This window comes from Trematomus bernacchii, unplaced genomic scaffold (genome assembly GCF_902827165.1).
Source record: "Trematomus bernacchii unplaced genomic scaffold, fTreBer1.1, whole genome shotgun sequence".
Classification (NCBI taxonomy): Eukaryota; Metazoa; Chordata; class Actinopteri; order Perciformes; family Nototheniidae; genus Trematomus; species Trematomus bernacchii.
This window is the reverse complement of record NW_022987782.1, coordinates 3,522,889-3,527,807: the sequence shown is the minus strand read 5'-3', so window position 1 is coordinate 3,527,807 and position 4,919 is coordinate 3,522,889. Positions and strand designations below refer to the sequence as shown.

Sequence of the window (4,919 nt, the reverse complement as noted above, 5' to 3'; positions counted from 1 at the left end):
TATTATTTGTGAGTTTAACAAAGTATGACAAATGGCATTAGTAATGGATGTGATATGAATTTGTATAAAGTTGTCTCACATTCTTGGTCGTATTTTACGTACAGTATGTAATGAGTGTACATGTCCAGTAAGTCCTCCACCTGTAACATCACTGCCCCTCCACCTGCCATACAGTAGATTACTAATATACACTAACAAGATTACTTATATAATACAGTGATAGAATACATGTTTAGTATGCTTACTTATATACAACAGTAGTATTAAATGTACCTTGTGTTTTCACTCTCACTTTGCCATCATTTCAAAATCAGCTGAGCTGCAACATAATACAGACAGGTAATAATCAACAGAATACACTAAAAACACTCACCCATAAATTACGTTTTTGTTTACTGTTTGGAAGTCTCAAATATGCACTCTAAATTAATATCAAATAGCTCTCTTCCTTATTATTGTGTAACGTTAATTTTATTATACTAGCTTGTAGGTCTACTCCAAAATGGAGATCGTAATTTCTCCACTTCCACTCATTACAATCACACGTGCCCCAATGTTATATTTAACTAATATTATATTCCTCCACCCCACAAAAAAAATCACGTTTAGAAGCCCTTTTTCTCTAATTCCACAACGTTGGATGAAATAACATTAGAACGGATTAATAGGCTGTTCATGGTTAACGTGTGTTGCTAACTTTATCCGGTATCCTAGCCTAATCTGTTATCTGTAAACATTCCCTAAATCTACTGATTTAGGGATAATCCACTAACATCCTTTAATACACATGTTCATTTGACTCAGATGTGCTGATAATATCCGCAATATAAATCTTTAAACGTCTTCTTACCTTTAAAAGTCCATCAAGAACGCTGCAACTCTACTGCGCTGCCAGCTACAGATCGTGGAGCCTCTCGAGTCAATAGTCCCCCGGAAGTCAGCGGCAAGCTAACTTCCGGGGAACTATTGACGGCTCCACCATCCACCATTGCTGTAAAAAAACTGGTCCATTGGAGTGAACGGAGATGTCGTAACTCTTCTATTATACGGCTCTGTCCTAGCCTAATCTGTTATCTGTAAACGATAATCCACTAACATCCTTTAATACACATGTTCATTTGACTCAGATGTGCTGATAATATCCGCAATATAAATCTTTAAACGTCTTCTTACCTTTAAAAGTCCATCACGAACGGTCTATTATGCTGCAACTCTACTGTGTTGCTAGCCACAGATCGTCAATAGTTCCCAGGAAGTCAGCGGCAAGCTAACTTCCGGGGAACTATTGAGGGCTCCATGATCCGCCATTGCTGTAAAAAAACTGGTCCATTGGAGGGAACGGAGATGTCGTAACTCTTCTATCTATATGGCGCTGCTTCATTGTAACAGATCTGGTAGGCCACCACGTTATTCTTTACTTTCTACGTCTTTATATGGAGAAGATATTACTTTTTTCTCCGTCATGTTGTTTCCATAGCAACAACAACTTTCTGTCAACAGCCAACGAAAGTAACAAAAAACAATGTAAAATCCTTTTCAGTTTCACAGAACACAAATTGGGTACATAATATGTTTACAGTACTGTTTATTGTTATTTTGTAATATTCTTTGCGGAATTTGGCCATGTAAAATGTCCTATTGGGTTGCTGTACAGCCAATGCGTGACGTCATTGGTAAGCGTAACGAACCCCGAACAGATTCTGGTACCGCCACCGCCACTGTGGGCTAAGCCCCGAATGTTTCCAGGTCCAGGCGACGCCCCTGGTGGAGACTACAAGCTCACTGTAAATACAGTTTCCTCACTTGAACAATACCCCATACCCCGAATGGAAGACCTGTTTGCAGCACTGACAGGAGGAAAACAGTTCACAAAGTTGGACATGAGTCATGCATGCCAGCAAATACTCATGGATGATGAATCAAATAAATACTTAACAGTGAATACGCACAGAGGCTTATTCACATATAACATACTGCCTTTTGGAGTAGCCCCAGCTATATTTCAGAGGACAATGGAAGGTCTCCTGCGAGGCAGTGTATTTAGATGACATCCTGGTGAGCGGTGTGGATGAGGAAGACCATCTGCAGAACCTCGAGACAGTGTTGGCAAAGCTGGAGGAGGCAGGATTGCGTCTGAGAAGGAGCAAGTGCACTTTCCTGGAAGAGGAAGTGGAATATCTGGGACATCGAGTGGACGCACAGGGACTTCACCCTGTGGAAAAGAAAGTCAAAGGAGGCTCCCACCCCCACACATGTTACTGAACTCAAGTCGTACTTAGGTTTGCTAAATTACTATAACAAATTTCTGCCAAACTTAGCTACACTATTGGCACCACTGCATGAGCTCCTGCGACAAGATGTGCGATGGACATGGCAAAAGAAACAGGAAGAGGCTTTTAAAAAATCAAAGGCCCTGTTAAACTCAGCAGAAGTGTTGGTGCATTACTCTGCTGACTGAGAGTTAATTATGTCATGCGTCACCTTACGGGATGGGCGCTGTTTTATCACACATAATAGACGATGGAACTGAACGTCCTTTGGGGTTCATGTCGCGTACCCTAGCGCCTGCTGAAAATAATTACTCACAGCTAGACAAAGAAGGCTTAGCAGTTATATTTGGAATCAAGAAATTCCACAAGTACTTGTATGGTTGAACTTTCACCATCTATACAGATCACAAGCCACTGATCTCTCTCTTCAACGAAAAGAAACCCATTCCACAGATGGGTTCCCCTAGAGTTCAGAGATGGGCGGTGCACCTGAGTGCCTATGAGTATCACATTGTGTACAAACCAGGAAAGAACAACGCTAATGCGGACGCATTAAGCAGACTGCCGCTGTCGGAAGATGTGCGAGAGAGTGAGACCGCAGAACAAGTGCTCATGATTGATCTTCTGGATGACACACTCGTGGACACAGCCAAAATAAAACACTGGACAGCTAAGGATGTAATATTGTCTCAAGTTCATGGTTATGTCCTGTCGGGATGGCCTTCAGTGACTGAGGCTCCTCTCAAGCCGTATCATCAGAGGAGAGAGGAACTGAGTGTGAGGGATGGCTGCGTGCTCTGGGGAGCCAGATTCATCGTAGCAAACAAAGGCAGGGAAAATATATTGAAAGTACTGCACCAAACACATTCCGGCATGTCAAAGATGAAAGGTCTGGCTAGATCTTATGTATGGTGGCCGGGGATGGACCAGGATGTAGAAAAGTGCAGTCTTGTGAGGAGTGCCAAAAGCACCACAAGTCACCACCATCAGCACCATTACATCCCTGGGAGTGGCCGGAGTCTCCCTGGACGAGAATTCATGTGGACTATGCAGGCCCTTTCCTGGGAGAGATGTTTCTACTGATAGTGGATGCTCACTCAAAATGGATGGATATTTATCCAGTGAAGTCAACTACATCACAGGTGACCATTGAAAAGCTACGTCAGAGTTTCAGTGGTTTTGGACTGCCAAAAATGTTGGTGTCAGACAACGGAACCTGTTTTACAAGTGCTGAATTTGAGACTTTCATGAAACAAAATGGCATCCGCCATGTGAGGTCAGCACCGTTTCACCCGTCTTCTAATGGGCTGGCAGAGAGGGCGGTCCAAACCTTCAAAGGGGGGATGAAAAAGATGAAAGGTGAAACATTGCAAACTAGACTGTCAAGGTTTCTGTTCAGTTACCGCATCACACCTCACGCGACCACAGGCCTGTCACCTGCAGAGTTGATGATGTCAAGGAGACTCAGATCTGCACTTGACCTGCTCCTGCCAGATGTGAAAACAAGAGTACAGCAAAAACAACTAAGACAGAAACAGTCCCATGACACAAATAGGAAACTGAGAAGTTTCTCACCAGTGTCATATACAGTGATCATTGGAAGTGGTCAAGTCGTGAAGCGGCATGTGGATCAAGTAAGAGCCAGATTGACAGACACCGTGCCCTTAGAGCCGGTGCTGGACTCCAACAGAGACACTGTGGTTCCAGTGACAATCGAGCAAGAAGGACCTCCTGCAAGAGAGCCAATGGTTCTGTGTACTCCGGTCCCGCCGGACTTGCCTGCTACACCCGTGGTGAGACGATCAGAGCGCGAGAGACAGCCACCTGTATACCTGAAAGACTTTGTTAAATAGATCAAGAGATGTTCCATTAATAAAGTTCTCACTTTAAGGAAATGTTTAGAATGTTAATCTTTGAAAATGAAATGGTTTATGTCAGTACCTCGAAATGTTGTGTAACGGGAGTATGTTATACCCCCACCTTCGGGAAGTATTTTTAGCTTAAAGGGGGGGAAATGTGGTATCTTACCTTGTGTTATTATTATTACATGTTATTGCATTTGTCCAGCAGGGGGCAAACTCACTCTTGGTATTAAAAGAGCCGGTTGTACATGTTCCCATGAGGAAGTCCCAGAAGCATGTTACCAAAGTAAAACCAGTTAAACCTACTCCTATGTTGTGGACATCCAATTATTGATCACAAGATACAACAGAATCATACGATGCAGTGTCTCTCAATTTTTTTACCGGCACCCTAACGTCACTTCCCACCAGTGACACGTATCCATCTGACATAAACGGAGAGAAATCCGGTTCCTTCAACCCGCATGGCTCATTAACCTGCTGACAGGGAGAGATGACAGGGACAGGTTTAGACACAGCACAAGCAGCAGAGTTAAACTGGCCTACACAGTTCCCCCTGCTAGCCTTAGCCTCGGGACAATCAACCTTCCAGTGCCCTCTCCCCCTGCAGAAGTGACATATATCTGACGAACCAACCTGTGGCTGACCTTGCATCCCACGTTCAGGTTTACCCCAGTGCGACTTAGTTTTCTCTTCCCATCTACCTGCTGCACAATACATACCACCTTCATCCTGGACCCTGAAGTCTCGACCGCCCCTGTGCGTTAGCACATAGTCATCAGCCAGA

General features: G+C 43.8%; 1 pseudogene; it reads left to right on the top strand.

The window, feature by feature from the left end:
* The first annotated feature begins 2,723 nt into the window (after positions 1-2,723).
* Positions 2,724-4,123, top strand: LOC117497395 (annotated as a pseudogene).
* Positions 4,124-4,919: the final 796 nt, after the last annotated feature.